The sequence below is a fragment of the Trichoplusia ni genome, chromosome 1 (genome assembly GCF_003590095.1).
Source record: "Trichoplusia ni isolate ovarian cell line Hi5 chromosome 1, tn1, whole genome shotgun sequence".
Lineage (NCBI taxonomy): Eukaryota > Metazoa > Arthropoda > Insecta > Lepidoptera > Noctuidae > Trichoplusia > Trichoplusia ni.
The window spans coordinates 3974780-3992943 of NC_039478.1; the positions used below are offsets into that span (position 1 = coordinate 3974780).

Consider the following 18164-nt stretch of genomic DNA (forward strand, 5'->3'; position numbering starts at 1 on the left):
AAGTTTCAAAAAATAAGACTAATAAGGCTTTTAGACGGTCGTATACCGTAAAATGTTTCAAAATTATTGCTACAATCATTCGGATTACATTCAAACCTGGAAGACGTTAAAAATGAAATAGTAATTTTCGTTACCGACTTCTACATTTTGGTAGATGTATTATTACTGGTATTTATTCTTAAGAGGTAACTTTAAAAAACCAAAGTATGCATTTTTCTATTCTACAAAAAATATTTATGTGACATTACATATTGTTGTACCTACTATCGTATTTGCTCTCTCAGAAAGTAGCATGCAACTTTACTTATAGAAACGTCTTGGGTTATATGATCTTTTTTAGTACTGGCACCAATGATATCATATAAATAAAAAGAGGACTGGCACGATCTCTCTAATCGATTAAAAAAAAGCATGTCACATGGGTGTCAGAAATTTTAAGAAGCATTTTTACGACTAACGAGTAGATAGATAAATAGAAAATAGTTTAAAATACTTGAGCCTGTAAAATATGAGCAAGAATTGATCGATGTAGTTGTCTTCTCGTTAGGTATTGTGTTTCGCAAATTGGCTTGGATGTGGAAGTGTTTCTCACCTTGGAATATCTTGGATATCAGATATCAGATATCAGTTTTGCCCTGAAAAAAAATGTCTAGATATATTTGTTATAAAAAATGAGATATTTTAATGGTTTTAAACATTCTACCAGCAAAAGAGAATTGGAATTTAAAAAATGAAGCACGTTTTAAGTTTTTAAAATAACTATGGTATAAAGCAGTTTGAGTGTGAAATGTATTCGAAATGACCTGTAGTCGTTTGTGGAGTTTGTGATACCGTCTTTCTGGTATTATTTGTTCTTAGTACAACTTATTTTAATTTAGAGTCTTTCGGAGACGAACTTCTGTCGTTTGTGCACCATCGTCGCCGAGGCGTTAGCGTGTCGTCACCAAAAACAAAATTGTTTTGTGCTTAGTTGAATATTGCGCTGATCTTGGGTCCTTCATGTTCCGTCGTTGTTCTTTTAATGCCCTTATTAAGAATGCTAACTAACCAATGTTAATGTAACATTGGTTTCTGTAACAAGAAAAATCACTTGCTTAAAGGAGCGTTCATACTTGTCACATGGAGCTCACTCCCGAAAGCGACTTAAAATACCTTTTTAAGGTTCTTGTGGTTCGAATATGTACTGTATAACAAATTGACTGTGGATTGGTCTTAAGTAATGTTTATCATTTTAGACGGTACGCAGTTCGCCAAGACAGCTAGTTATTTATAAAAGCCTGCCTAAATGTCAGATGTTTGAGGGAGCCGACTTAACTTTGATCTTAAGCTACTGCTAGTCTGTCAAATGCAGGAAATGGTTCTTGTATTTGTTTTTTGGTTAATTTGATAACTGTTTTGGTTTGCTCTGTTAGGTTGTAATATCTAAAATTACCTTGGCCTGTTTTTTATTGAATGGTAGTGAACACTGGTGCATGAAACGAGACTAATTATGTTAAGAAAATCTGGAATGATTGTAAGTGAATCAAATAGCCTTCGTCAATAAATGAATTATCTGACACTAAAATATTTTTTCAAATCGGACCAGTAGTCCCTAAGCAAACTCTTGAGCATCTTACATTGTCCCATGCCAAATATTATAAAAAATTGTATAAAATTGGTTTGACTCTTTTCATTAAGTTTGATGATGCAAGGATGCAGGATTAATTATTATAGTGGGATTGAGAAATAAATTGTAAGATCAGGTTTAAATAAATATGTGATGTTACACTGGCAATCATACTCAATATGTAGGATTTATTGTCTCATTTCAAAAATGGGAGGCGATAACTAAGCTCAATTTCTTTAATTTCTCTGGACCCTAATAATAATAATCTCTTCCACACCGATTTCGGTAACGGCGACTGCTTCGACTCTATTGGCGTGCGTGTGCTCTCATGTGGCTGGAGTAACCAATTTTGCGGGCATGTCAGGGTACCAGCCACAAAATTGTAGTTGATAGCTAAGGGTGGTCGAGCTTTCAACTCATCTCGTTTGGCATCCAGCTCAGAAAGCCGACGGGCTTCAAAGTCATAGACATTGGCTTTTACGCGGCTTCTCCAGTCTCTGCGGTTGGATGCCAGTTTCTCCCACTGAGACGGATCTATGGAGCAGCTTTTTTTCTCAATTTGAAAAAATTACTTGACTTAATTTTTGTGTAAAATGTTAGCAAGTAGATATTTCATTGGAATGTTTATAAATTTTCCAAGTACAAAATAAATAACCACATCTTCTAACCGCGGGTCTCCTGGTAAAGATTTCTTTGAATGTTGTGTTTGTAACTACTTTGTGTGTACACAAATTATTAAAGAAATAAAAATTTTAAGCAAAAGGGGTGGCGGCACATGTGGGATTCGAACCCACGGACTTCGTGTCTCAACCCCGGACGACGATGCTCTATCCAACCGAGCTAATGTGCCAGTAGGGGTGCGTTTCAAATTAGGGTTCTGTATCGTTATTTGCAAGCGGTTATTGATTTATTGTGACGTAAAATTCGACATAGGTACGCAGGACAGTACAGTGCACCAACACCCTCCTGCCTTTACGGTCTTCTTAATTCATTCAGTAAATTTCAAATATACCTGTCTCATTTTATCACATATCTCTATTCGTGACTATCAATGTTATGTATATATTTGTGCTGTATGGATGTGTGCGTTAATATTGCGCAGTTACAGGCACACACTAATATTTTATAGTATCCTGGTACGTGTCTAGTTTTATATTTTGCTTTTTTATAGTTTACATTGCGGTTCTCAATTCAAACATTTAAAGTTTTTGATAAGTGATGGTGCGTTTACTTGAATAGTATTTAAGCAAGATTTTTTTCTGAAGTATAAGTTTTTAGGTTAGTAGCATTTCACGTTCTTTGAATACCTGCATGTTTGGGAAGCTCGGTCTGTGACACCTGGGCAGCTAAAAATTGGGATGTCTTTTGATTTAGGAGTTGAGAATTTGAACTGTAGTTTTTCCACTTTCTATACGTAACTTATTGTTTATTATTCGACATAATAATATGTAGTTGATTTTTCTTAATTGTACCAATGAAATTATCTCTCAGGAATAGCTCGCTTTCGCAAGGTGACAGATTGCTAGTGTCAAGATTGCTCAACAACTTTTGGTCAAAAGTTTCTTTAACATCCACGTCGTATCGATGAATATTTGAAGTTTTGCGGAATCAACATAAATTATGTACATTCTGTTCATTGTAAACATTGCATAAGATATTCTCCCTTCTTCCAATCGATGCACGGCTGAAACGTTTTTAGAAACGGCCAATCAGCTATGTATAATAATTGTGGCAAAATGCTTTCCTTTGTCTTGCTTTCTATTGACCTTTCGAGTTTTGGGGAAATCACAGTATTGTTTATACAAGACAGCCAGTCAGTCATTGAAACTCCTGTAAGCCAGGATCTACAACGAAACTAACAAAAACCATAGAAACATTTAAGTTCGGTGTGTCCACCAGGTGAAACAATAAACTACCCTGGAACCCGCAACGACACTAATCAGAAATACTAAATAGGAGCAGTAAAAAAAAATGTCCCGATCTCGCGAGATTGTGAACTGTCGAACGATTTTTTCACTCGAGAGCATGCTAAGTACGATTGCCGTTCAACGACTCAATTGAATGTTTGTGTGCCATAGTACATTCATCCCAAATGATAACTGTACATTGTTTTTTTAATGTTGTACACTGCGTCAGGGTTATTTTGAATATTTAGTGGCAGCTTAAATACGAATGAGCTGATCTGCCTCTATCTAGTAACGTTGCCACAATGCAATTGTAGAGGTTCAAATTAAGAGACTGATTTTTAAGATTAAAATTTATTCGTGTTGTACAGGTTGCTAACTAACTGACATATCTGTTATTTTTCACTCATGACAACCAACCGGTGAGACAGTCGCTGCTAAGCGTGCGTGAGCGCGACCCCGCACTAGTGCGGTCTAGGCCACGCGCCGTGGTGACGTAGTTGTCCCACCGGTTGCTTGGATCACTACATTACCTTACAACATTTCATCCAGAGACCGTCAAGGGCGATAATACTCTGGGAACTTACCTGACTTCGTCGTTCTGACGACGCCATCGTCAGCCGAAGGTTATCTCGGTTTCTCGGTTATCCGCGTCGAGTGCGTAGTAAGGAGTGTTGTTGTTGAGTGGTGACTGTTGTGGGTTTTGTGTAATTGTGCTATGTGGTGTCAGGGTCACGCAGTATGAATGCCGGTTTGATACGGTCTATCGATGCCGATGCCTGTTTACCGTTCACCAGTAGTCTGAACACCTTGTCACCACGTTCGAGCACCTTGTGAGGACCAGTGTATGCCGGTTTCAGACCACCACCAGCAGTGCCGTCCCTAAGGAACACATGAGTGGCAGTGGCCTGCTCCTTGAAAATGAAGGTTTTGAAGCGGCTGTTCTGTCTCGCTGCTGGAGCTGGTTGCAGGCCCCGAACAATACTCCGAAGCCTTGACAAATAGTCGGTCATGTCGACCGTCTCCTCGACCTACGGGTCCAAAAATTCGCCTGGGAGGCGCAGTGGCTGTCCATATACTAATTCGGCAGCGGAAGCCTGAGCATCCTTCTTATAGGCAGTTCGAACGCCTAACAGCACATGTGGAAGAGACTCCACCCAACTGCTGCTTGCCTGGCAGGTGATTGCAGCCTTTAGCTGACGGTAGAATCTCTCCACCAGTCCGTTGCAGGCTGGATGGTACGCTATTGTCCTGCGATGCTGGAAGCCAGCATCAATGTAGAGGTTCAAATTAAGAGACGGATTTTTAAGATTAAGATTTATTCGTGTTGTGAATTTAGAGCGCGACTCCGCACTAGTGCGGTCTCCCTCACGCGCCGTTGTGACGTAACTGTCCCACCAGTTGCAAGAATTAGTGTGGTAAAAATTGTGCCAATTTCACCCGCTGCATCCAAAAAGAGGAACCCACCTAGTCCTGCTGAAACTGAGAGTAAATTGCGGTCGTAAATGGTTCCTTGTTCGTCTTTCATTAGTGGGACATTGCGAGTGCTCTTTCTACAGTTTTGTCCTGCAGCTCGCGATTCATTTCAGTGTTAATTAAATCAGATGCAATTTGGCGAATTCATATCGAAATGAGTCAGTGATAAGTTGGTAATGACAAAGATTCTCAATAGCAATCAATGCTTCGTTGCTGAATGTTATCTTTAGAGCTTTGCTCCGTGTATGATGTTGATGCAATATATCATCAGTCATTGAATCTTTGTGAATATCCCACAATATCTGTGCTCGAGCTGGAAAACATGTAGTCAATACTATAGCAAATCGTAGTCGAATTTGTATTGCTGTACAGTTCAATGAAGTTACATCAAACATACACTCGACTCGTTGTCGTCTTGCAGCAAGCCGAGTGGCATGTTATCTTTATATGTTGGATACTGTTGCAGTGTTGCCCATTCGTTTAACGTATATCTTTTAATGATAATGGGACAGTAACATTAACCAACAGCAGTCAAAGACAGAAGTTTTATTGTGTGAGTGAAACAGGAGACCGGCTTCAGTCTAGGCTATATTGTAGCATTTCACTAACCAGTAAAGTCGCCGCAAATTTTTCTTATCCCCACTACGTCTTTGTAGCTCTTGGAGTAGGTTTCTTATCCCCGCAACGTCCTGAAAGTACCTTCGACTTGATCGATGGATCCTGAGAAGTGACAGTTCTTGAGTAGGTTTCATATCCCCGCAACGTCCTGAAAGTACCTTCGACTTGATCGATGGATCCTGAGAACCTACAGTTCTGGGAGTAGGTTTTATATCCCCAATGTGCTTGAAAGTGTCTTCGACTTGGTCGATGTATCCTGGAAATTTACATTTCTGGACAATAGGTATTTTCCCTGGTATCTCCTCTGTCAGGCATGCCGAGTAGGTACCCGTAGTACGTAGTTACCGTCTTTGATGAAACGAGTTCTTGGCATCGTTTTGATATTTTCTATATCTGCTCCGAGTTGTATTGGAGTATAATATTTTGAATATTTAGTCGCCAGGGTGGCTTTGTCTTTCAGAAATACAAGCGGTTTCTTTACATTGTCCCAATGTGATTTGTAAATTCTGCCTTCACCAAACGCATAATCGACCATTTGAGACCCAGTGGCAGCTCTCACTCTCTCGGGACCAAAAGAATTCCCAGAATTTATTTTCTATAGAGTTGAAATAAACGGCTTCCTAAAATTCCAAAACAACAAAATCGCATCGTAGGATCTAAATTCGGTTCCAATCGCCAGCAAACGTTGATCAACATTCGCCACTATAGTATTATACATATCTACTAAGCGCAATCCTTTGGTGGAACTGCTGCCAGTAGTGGAGTGCGACGGATCAATTGGCGAACCCATATCTGCTCTGATTTTTAGCAACGCTAAACAGAATTAACTAAAGATGTGAAGCTACGGCGATCTGCGCATGTTCTGTCGGAAGCAAAACAAAGCAATCTGGTCAGACTGGAAGCCGACCCCACATAGTTGGGGAAAAGGACTGGATGTAACTACCCTCGACTTGATCGATGTATCCTGAGAAGGCACAGTTTTCGTACTAGGTTTAATTGTACCGTCATCCTGTATTTACAATTTGGTGCTATTGGGTATGGCATAGGACCAAGTGAGTTGTCTCCGTTACGCTACTTGAGGCGGCTCTATCATTTTTATTTATTTATTTATACTTGAAAATATGTGCTAAGGTGGGCTTGATGCCTAAGGCATTCTCGACTAATCGACGACCATAGGGTGATACAGATTTTTTCTGGTGTTTCTATTCTTCTCGTTTCTCCACGACTGGTTGGGATTAATTTGTCTTCTTGGGTTGCGATCTTCAAATCACCTGCCAACTGACCAATGATTTGCGATATAAATATATTGTTGAAATATTGTAGGCTCCACGTTAATTGCGCGTCATATTAGCAGGTTCAGCTCGTTGAACTAGTTAATCCTTTTTTTTCCGTTGGAAGTGTAAGTTCTCTACTCTTACTCTAATAATTATTCTTTAAGAATTATCAGGATTGTACGTGTTTTTTTTTAGTATAGGTATTAAAAACATGCATTCACATTAATATCGAATGCAAATGCAGATTTTTGAACGGTTACACTGATATGAAATAAAGAGATATAAGGCACTTAAAAATATCCATTAGCAATTTGGTAGACTAAGTACGGTTCACCCACTTAGTATTTTAAAAAGATGTGGCCTCCGACGTATCTTTCTTGCCGTAAATTGCAACTTCTATTTCATCTGTATCAAACTGCATTTGTATCAAAGAGCGCATCAATTATTGCGGATGTAGATGTTAAAAATCATGCTAAAGATCCTCATTATTTTGTGGATTCGGATGCGGATATTCGCAATCCTCTCCCCAAATAGGTAAGGAGGGTGGATTGTAGATAATGAATATTTTTTTTATAGTTTTATATCTACTTTTGATATTTGTAAATTTTATGCTTGAACAATTAAGAAAAAAATATTTTCTGCTTAGATTAATATTTTTCTTTATTTGCGACAATAGGTTTAAGTTTTATGGTTTAGTTTATTAAATTTCAAATTCAATAGTTATTTCAAATTATTAAGCCATTATTCTTTATATACTGAATCAAAACTCGTAATCTCAATGTCTAACTTCAAGCCCCAATGTAATTTCAAAACGTGTCGTCGCTAAAATCGATAAACTCACCAATCACGGGGCAACACAGTCTACATCTCGTTCAGTGATTTGTGTATTATTAAAATAAAAGTGAGGTGACTGCAAATACTTCCTTGAGAACTATCATCGAGTAACTTGTTAATATGCAAAACATTAATTAACCTAAGGAATCGAAGTGAATAAGTTGTACGGAGCAAAAATGGAGCCTTTACAACAACTGCCAGAAGGTATTTTGGACATCGAAGAAACAGATGAAGTATATGACATAACGTGGAAACACCATGGCGAGAATTTAAGGCAAACATTCCTTCAGAATTTATCTCAACAGCGCCAAATAGACCTCAAAATTGTAACCAAAAACGGGCATTTGACTGCCCATAAAATAATGTTAACTGCGGCATCTCCTTTTCTCGAAGACATTATAAAGCTCTGCCCACCAGCCTCGAAGAGTCCCGATTTCATTGCATATTTGATTTTACACAAAATATCTTGTGAAGTGTTGCAAAACTTATTACACTATATTTATCAAGGCACAGTGACAATTAAAAAACAAGATTTACAAGAATTCATTAGTATTGCGAAAGAATTAGATATAATAGCTTTAAGAAATGTTGATTATAAAATAAACAATGACGAATTTGTGCTGACCAATCCCAAACCAATTCAACGTATTGAAATTTATGAAGATCCAAGAAGAAATCCGCTGGGACGAAAACAATATTTATCGGAAATCTGTATATCACGAGCAGTCAACTATAGAAATTTTCTACGCAGGCACAGTTGGTAAGAAGAATTAATGTGAAGGAATTGAATCGCATACTCTATGAATAGCACGAAATAATAGGCCTCATACTGAAAAAAAAAATGTATGTCTATGTAACTGAATATGTGTGTGTGATGCGCAAAGTGAATGTAGTAGTATTAGTAACGTTTATAATATTAGTACGATAATATAACTTTGTAATAATGACTAATAATTATAATTAATTAAAAGGAATCGCTTATCTGAGGTTCTCATGAAAGATTAGTCTCACCATTCTGTGTAGCTTTTGAAAAATAAAGTGAAATTCAAAATGTTGAACATACTTTTAATTCACAAAGACAACCTTTCTATTAAAACATGGGTTTATCTATAAATGTTTTAACTATAAGCATATTTTTTTCTAAATTCCTTTCGAAAACATTTTGGGTTTCCTAATGAATTATAAAGTATTTTACCTTAGTTATAGTTAAAATAGTAATTTAGGGTGTATTTAATGTAAACAGATATGCCGTGTTGTCAATGTTTAATTTAAATCAGAAGCACTTATTTCGAATGATTTATTTCGGCAACATTTTAGTTTTCATGGTATATTATATATTTCTTAATATGTAAAAAATTTTTTCAACAATTTAAAGCGTATTTAAAATCAATGTAAAGGCAGTTTTGTAAATGTTTAATTTAAATCGTGCATATAATTTATACTTATGGTGTGTGTAATAAAATAAAAATACTAAAAAAACGTGTTATTTATTTTATGTTTAAATCTGACATCTGTCGTGCCCAGCGCGGCGGTCTTACAATATAGGCAGGTATTATTATTATTTATTAGCTGTTGCCCGCGACTTCGTCCGCGTGGTTAGAAGATATAAGTTATAATTTATACCTGCCTTCTATCTATCTTGTAGGATTCAGTCAGCGTTTGCAATGTAAGCACAAAAAATGTGTTTTTATACGACCTCACATTAGAAACCTCAAAAATTGTAGCCTATGTGTTATTCTGATGTATAAGCTATATTGTGGTAAAGTTTCATTCAAATCCATTCAGTAGTTTTTACGTGAAAGAGTAACAAACATCCATACATCCATACTTACAAACTTTCGCCTTTATAATAGTAGTAGGATTCAATGTTCTAATATTAAGTCTAGCCTTATGTTCCTCACATACGACTAACATCGGCTCTGTACGTCTCTAGTTAAATGTAACCATGACTTTTCCTTTGAATCACTCACTATATCGGCATTAGTGAAGGGAACGCGAGAGATTCTCTTCACCAGGAGCTCTTGGTACCAACATCAATACTTACGGCTGTAAGAAACTTACATCTTGCGATTGCTCCTATGTCTTTCAGATTAAAATCTAAAACGTATTCTGGAACGATTTTCTGTAAAAGTACAATGTTAAACCGCAAATAATTAGAATCCCAGTCTGTTTAGTAAGTTAATCAATATTTGCGAAACCTTCCACAAAAGTTGGTCTCGAAAGTGCTTAGCCGATGGCAGACATGCCCTAGAACTAGCTTGTATGGCAAAACAAAATTGCTGGGACAGCTTATATCTTTTACTTATAAATAAATAAGACAATACACCAATCAATGTAAAACATTTGGAAAAATAATTAAAGACCAAATTGTACTACGTATATAATTTTAACTTCTTTCTTCTAACCTAACACCACTCCACGGGTGTAAACAAGTTGACATAAAAATATAATTAAAATACGAATTACAATTTATATTCAGTATATTACTAATAATGTAGACTTGGTGCCGGTTTATCCTTCTGACAATTCTGTTTTAATCAGGATACCGGAAAAGAGTTAAGAATACTGTCTCTAGGTGTATTTTATTCTATGAATGCATAATGTAGTTTTTTTTACATATAAATTAGTATTGCGACAACACACAAAAATATTCTTAGGCATATCATAAATATTTGGGTAGGGAACGACAAGGTGATAATTTTGATAGTAACTGTCGTGACTTTGAAAAAGCTCGTGCAGAATATCTCTATTTTCCATAGCTTCGACTCGTGATTGATTGGTATTTTTCCAAGATCTATTTGACAAACGTATCACGTGTTTTATAAATTTCCTTTGTTAATAACTTTTAAGTTGCTTAACGCTTTAGTTAGACTGACTGACCTAAAGATCACCTAATTATTGTTAAGGGATCACAAAAGCCCTAATGTAAAAAAATCATTTAAACAATTTTTATGAAAAGCACCTTGTCGCTCACCTCTCGGACTACACAAACAACACATGTTAATATTGTACAACAGTTGTTATTGCATAAGAGTACTATTTAAATTATTTCAATTTATACTATCATTACGAACGTAATATATTTTTTTATAGATTTAGCTAAATATTTTACAATAATCTTTTTCGATAAAGTTTAGTACAGTCATGAGTTATAGGCTAAAACACTAGTTATAATATAATGTTGCTCACACATTACTCTCGAAACATTACTTTAAAAGTGTTGTAGGTTTCCACATTCTTTGTGTAAATATCTTAAGCATTAGCAACAATAGAATTATATAATACAACAGTCATATAAACAACCTGCAACTTGCAGTCATGGCTCGATAATGGGCCAACATTTCAATCAATACTGTGACAAATTAAAAATAATCGAAATGGTTGTCATCACATAAAATAAAAAGAAATAAAAGCAAAATAGTGTTTGATTCATAACGTGATAATTCTCGTATATTTGAGGTTGATTATGCCGCCAGTAGGTTAAAATCATTTCGATACCGTTAAAAGTATTGAGCATCAAATTTGGAAATAACAACATAACATACGCTGTCGAAAGTGAATGTTTTAATAGTTAGTAAGAAAATGGCACGTACAAACGGACTGACTTAAGAATACAAATATCTGTTTACTGACACAGAGGCGCTGGACGGAGTTGCTAAGCAAAATATGAAAATCGAATTCTGTACACTTAAATATAATTCTGGATTTTGCCTGAATTTGAAGTATATTTATAAAATCTCATCTTTTAGATGTTAAGTAAATTTACGGATCAGGAATAGCTTCAAGTTAATTAATACACTAATTAATTATAACAGTATTAACAAGAGGAGGAATATAGTAAAAGTCATTTTAATAAACAGCATAAAAAATACAAAGTTGCTTATCCGACTCCCGACTATGCCAAAAAGAGACTTATCATTTTTAGATAAATTTCTTAAATTCATCATTACTTTTCATACAAGTGAAACACGTACATTTTAAGCTAAATTTTGCAAATGCGAGCTGTGCAGAAATAAACTCTCTGGATTATGATATCTGTACCTACCAGCTACAGCTCAGATATGGACCTCACAGTTCTCATACCTACTTACCGGCCTGCACTTTTTATAAATACTTCTTACTGCGGGTAATATCGTTACTTGCGTAAACAGTTTTGTTAGGCTATGTAATAAGTTTTTAGGATTCTTAAGAGATAAATATATACATATTTTATAATATTCGTTCACGATAATTTTTCTCTTCGGAAAATATATGTACATTTTTATAGTATTGGTATGATTAAAACTTACTTAGCTACTTTAGAGAAGTTTACATCTCTAACACTAATTTTAAAATTATTAAGATGTATATTATACTCAGCCACTTCCCTTATTGCAATGGAAAGAGGAAGTAGTCTTGCATTCAAAGAAGTCTTATTTCAAAATTTCAAACAGCTCGTCGTGTTGGAACACCTGAAAGCGAGAGAAGAAATGATCACTCATAACTCTTAATAGCTACTTTTCTCTACAGTTAACAATTTTCCAAAAAGTGAAATCACTACTTGGGTGTCATCAAGCCTGTATCTGTCTATATCCTGATAAGTATTTATGCATATGCATAAAATTATGTTCAGGGAAAACTAAACTCTCCGAATTATTTTTTATAAATCTATGTGTAATTAATCTATAATACTATTTAGAAATTCAAATGTTTACACATAAGTAAGCGAAGGTTCCGGTGGTTTGGGCCAATAAGATCTTTCTGGATCAAAACCCAAACACCGAACTTTTATGTCAGGAATCTTGGTTGATCCCGTAATTAAATTGGTAAATTTTAGTATTTTCTGTGGACTTCTCAAAAATAATAGTATAATAATCATTTACTTCAGGAAACCCATATAGTAACATATTGAACTTAATAATCAATGTTGCCTACAATGTTAGTTTATCTATACCCAAAAAAGATACATCCAAAAAGGGATCGGCCCAGTGTCCTTAACACAAGTTGTCTTGGCAACTTAGCAAAGCCAAATTATTGTTTATCTACTTTAAATTGTATCTACTACCATGTATTTAAATGTGTTAGTATGCTTGATGCAAATAAATTATTATTATTAATGATCAATCCCAGTGAAGCATTAGAATGAGACACGACCATTTTCGAGAACTCAGATTCCACGAGTTTGTACTTTGGTGGATAATCCTATTCACTTGGTTACTTCCGTGCAGATATTCGCCGCCAAATACTTGATACTTACAGCAACAGACTGAAGCTTCTGTTCGACGACAGCATATAATATAACAAACTTTACACTTTCGACAGCAAAAGACTTTGGTAATCTTGTGATACCTTTGAAGAGACTGTAGGTATCATGGACACAAGTGCCTGAAATGTATAAAAATACGATATCAGGTATCTGTTAATACCCGCAACGAATTGTAGGTATTTACGTATCGAAATAACACTTTCTTCAACAAAAATGGTTAAGCCAAAATAAGAATAAAGAGCAACATAACACAAAAGTATATTATAGGATGCAATGCAACAACTTATTATACCAGTCGGTAACTGGATCACGTCTTGTCATATGCCTTGCGGCTTAGCCATTTCGTCCCACTTACATTCACTATTTTTACTATAGAAACACATCAAAATACTTCTCTGCTACTCTAACGGATTATTATAATTTGCATAGCGTTTAGAGCTCTGAAAAGTTGACTCTAGTAAATGTAGATTAGAACTAGATAACGGCCAGTGGGCAGCTGAGATAATTTGGAAATTTTAATTTTATAACTCCTTTTGGAGGAGCTTTATGAACCACTATGCTGAGTCTTACTCATAAGATTGTTTTTGTTATGGAAAATGGTATGGTCAGAAACAGAGGCTACGTGTAAGCTTGATAGGATAAGCAAGAATAATGTTGTGGACTGAAAAAGGGACGGGGGAGGACCCTGCTCCTTCTCCTTCTCAGATCCCCACTGATTGATATGCCGCGCAAGTAAAGAAATATTTGAAAAACTTCCGCTGGTAATTTGATGTAGCTGATGATGTAATACTGTTTCTCTGCTCTAAAGTCGATTGTTGTTCTTATCGCTATAACAAATCAAATATAGTAGTAGTGATAATCGCTGCACAGTCTAGCCATAAACGTGGATTTCTGTTATAAATTATGTCTTAATCGCTCATAAGTCTCAATTCGCGTTGCGGTCTTAGTGCCTAGGAGACGTATGCAGTGAAAGGGCATGTGATGTAGTCATGTTAAAAAAGATAATTTATTGGTTCTATAAAAAAAGTAGGGAAAAAAGTTCGATTAAGTATATTTTATATCTGGTCGGATTATATGCCATTACAACAAAGGGTAGTCCTGGATAAAGGGAAAGGTTACTATTATCCCGAAAAGTTCCAGTTAGACGATAAAATAAACAACGCAGATGCTTCGCTAGGGCTAAATCATCCCAAAAATATTGCTTTTAAGCTATTTTTAATACATACCTGTTCAAAAATCATTCCAGTCCATTTCCAATGCACTTCTAGACTTTTTCGTAATTTCAATTGGCTTTAGGTCTCTGTCTTGACGACTCGAGCTGTTTAATGAACTTTTAATGCATGCGTCTTCCTTTTTGTCTCGCTTTGTAGCAAAACATCGGCTCTCCAATGCCCGTTCCATTAAATTCTTTAGCCAAACAATGATACATGCAAATGGCTCACATACTATAGAGAGCATGGCATACCCCACCTGAAATGTATATATTATGACAATCAGACATTATTTTGTTTTGTTTTTATGAGCTCTCCTTGTATTTAATTTTATGAAACTATCATATAATATTCTCAATTCTCCTTATTCAAACTGTAAAAACAATATGTTAATGATCATGAATAAAATGCTATGCTAGCATTCCAGCTCTCTTCCAGGGTTTTACTTTTGTGAAACTGTATCAAAGTAATGAACACCTCCATACTCACCACACTCAATCGGTCTGTAATGAATTTAAATATTACACGAGCACTCATTGTTTAAATTTCTCAACTCGAGCAAAATACAACACTGACTCAATATACAACTCTGATAAGCTTTAAGTGCGTAATAGTAACATCAATATTATTCTGCACTTTGGTGGTATTCACTGGTATGAAGTCGTAAACATACACGGGGTTCCAAGTCGCCGATTTGTGATGTATAGCAACAGCGCTCAAAACATTACGGAATAACACGTCACAAACTTATTGTTTTTAGCACTTTCCACGGTCTTGCATTGACCACCGGACTGCAGATGTCACAAACTCCAATGTTAAATATATTTTTGATATCATACTTTACAAAATGTGTAAAAGTCAACTTGTTTCGTAACAATCTTCGAATAACTACGATGCTAAAGGTCTTGATTGTTCAGTTTGAAACACTAAAATGCGATGGCTAAGGGGGTGTGTACTCGAGTGACATGCGCACTGAGGCTTTCTCTGCCCCACACAGAAAGAGCTTTCGATTTCTGTGCCTATGTTCAGATCGTTTTGATATTTAAAATGCGTGCTCATAACAACAACTACGTACTACGTGCACCTAAAATATACAATCAACAATTTGAATTTTCAACTTATTTGGTTCCATAATAAACCCTGATAAATAAACCCTGACAGAAGTCTTGGATTGCATGGGCAAATATTAAACACGCATTTAATGAGTTCCCTAAAATCTAAAAGTTTTGCCTTTTAGTGGGTATTTTTGTAATTTATATATATAAAATTGAAAAACTACAATATTCTTAGAAAAAATAAGGTGTTATTAAAAATAAAATATGTTCTATCGTCCGCTGTACATTTTATTTGGGATATTAATCCTTAGTTCTAAACGAATACAGTTTTGACTCTTTCTTTTTCAGAATATTTCTGGTGGGCAGAGCACAACAGTAACAGTCACTTGCAGATATGGGATGACAAACTGTAAGCTCTTTTTCGTTACTGCGTGATATAAAGGAGGAATCAAAAACGACGACTATCGTTTTTTTTATACTTTAACTGATAATTTATGTAAATATTGTTAGAAAATAGATCATGGTATTGTAATGAAATTAAAAAATATTGAATCTTTTTTTATTTATGACAGAATGAGTAGTGTATATCATAAAATATTAGTATTTTGTGTTACATATCTCTGCATTCGATACGTCTTGTAACCGCAAGGAACCAAAAACGTTTTCACAATAATTTCGGCCTCTGAAAGATTAAGTGCTTCCTTTGTTCGACATTGATTCACATCTCACTCTTGCACCATTTTACCCTAAAAGTTCTCAATGGGATTGAGATCTGGACTTTTTGGCTGTAGTTTGACTATAACAAGCTCTCTTTGTTCATTAATCCATGCTTGTACAGTACGTGTATTATGTAAATTTACTTATATTTTTGGTTTGTAGTTTGTATAGAAATTATTGACAAGCATCTGCTCAGATATAAACGAGGTAATAAATGTTCAAATATTAATGGTAACTTGTAGCGAATGGAACTTATTGTCATTTGGAATTGTTGGCGACTGTACATACATTTTCTTGAGTATATTTTTTATATTGTCATTAATAAGTTTGCAATTCATCAGAACAATAATTTAGCATTATTTTGTCTGTTTAGCTTGAAACCTGTGTATTTAACACCAAGATGCAACTTACAAACTAAAGATAGAATCAACTACGATGGAAGATGGTGATGAGTACAGTTCTACCAAGTTATCTTCAACCAGAATAAAGAGCAGCCTTGTTTTGTGTTCTCAAAGATATGAAGACAAGACTGAAGGTAATTATCAAAATTAACAACTAATAATCTATACTAACAGATATACTATCTAATGATAGAAATAATGTGGTTAATTTAAGAATCAATTGGTTTGTTGTTTATACTCTAGTTAGTAAGTCTTGTCTTAATGCACCTAAACACTCAATATTTGATATTTAACAATAATGATTTTGCATTTACTTTTAGACATTTTCAAAAAATAACAATATAGGCCACAAAAATTTTACTCCAGACACTCATTAAGTAATATGTTTGGTCAATTTTCAGTTGGAAGACGAGGTACAAGGCATCAGATTTTCAACGGAAAAGCGCGATGGGAAACAGATGCTGAACGGTGGTATAACTAGTTTATGAGTATTAACAACATGACAGTTGTTAGTACCAACTGTTGCTCTGTACAAGGTATCAACAAGAAAGGAATTATTATGAAAGTATGGGTGAAGTTGCAACAATAAGTGAGACTATTAAGTGAACATCAAGATTGGTAAACGCCTTGTCTAACTTTATTGCTAGTCAAATTAGCGAAGTTTCTTAAGCGACGACCAAAGTTGTTACTGATTTTAGGAAAGGTCTCCATCCATGTCCCTTTTATGTCTATTGTCTCTACTACTATTTTTGTTACAGTTCTGATATGTTTTCTTTGGTGTCAAATGTGTGTTTTATTTCTATTATTCATTTATTGATTGCTAGTTTAAACAATTCACGAATTATTTAAAGTGATAATCTATCTTTTTAAATCAATATTTTAAATTATGAGTATTGCAGGGAAAATGACAAAAAAACTGTTCAAAAGCTAAAACTAAAAAAGTGCTTAGTCGAAAATAATTTGTAAAAAAAGTTTATTTAGCTGTTTGTTATAAATTTGCTGGATAGATAGATTATATAGAGCGTGTGCGAACGACGATGTACTAGGCTATCATAACGCAACAGTACTAACAACACGTAAGTAGTGACGTAGTACGTGCATGACGTCAGAAAACAAACTATCGAATAACATCGACATCCACTTTTTTGAGAAGAATATGCTCCTTAATTTTTCTTCCAGACCTAACTTCTATAGCGACGCTTTCGTGACGTCTCAGGCTTTTCTTGTAGTATTCCTGGAACTCCAAAGCGAAAGTTTAGGTATCGCTTGTTTGTGCAACCATAATAAGTAATAAGCCAATTAAAGTTAAAGACGCAAAATTGTTGAACCACGGCGGTGAACAGACGGACACGAGGCCTAGCAAATTATAATTAAAAACTTGCAAATTGTTTCAAGCAATAGAATTTAGAATAATAATTAATAATTCGATGTGTTAATAAACAAGGTCGCAGCCGTCTGCGTGAGTTGAGTTTGCATAACCGATGATGTTATATTGGCCGAAGTCTTAGTGCAGAACGAATTTAAATAAACATAAAATCTTTTTCCCGACAAGAGAGATGAAAACTAGAGCCCACCACGTGGTCGCCACGTGGTCTCAAATAGCGGGGGCAGCGCGCGATCGCGAACCCGATGACTAGGAGCCCATAATGTCTGAGGAGTAGCGATTTTCAAGGAATAAATATAACCACCTATGGAGCTTCACGCTAAAATAGGTTTTGAAAGAGTGCCTTTAAAGGTGAGATTCGCTTGAAATATGCTGGTACTTCGTTTCTTTAGACTCTAGCAAAAATCGCCATTTGCTTGGACGAAAGGATACTCCGTGA

At 35.3% G+C, this 18164-nt stretch overlaps 2 long non-coding RNA genes across 3 annotated transcripts in view; one reads left to right on the forward strand and one right to left on the reverse strand.

Annotated features, from left to right (window-relative positions):
- Positions 1-17126, forward strand: part of LOC113508723 — a 61288-nt gene extending 44162 nt beyond the window's left edge. For both annotated transcript variants that reach the window (XR_003402043.1, XR_003402044.1), the window contains exons 3-5: positions 15572-15632; positions 16314-16475; positions 16743-17126. This is a non-coding gene — a long non-coding RNA (uncharacterized LOC113508723). The remainder of the gene's footprint in view (positions 1-15571; positions 15633-16313; positions 16476-16742) is intronic.
- Positions 10145-15510, reverse strand: LOC113508732. Its single transcript, XR_003402045.1, has 4 exons — positions 14658-15510; positions 14184-14427; positions 12949-13076; positions 10145-12163 (listed from the first exon to the last, which is right to left on the reverse strand). It is a non-coding gene; the product is annotated as an uncharacterized LOC113508732 (long non-coding RNA).
- Positions 17127-18164: the final 1038 nt, after the last annotated feature.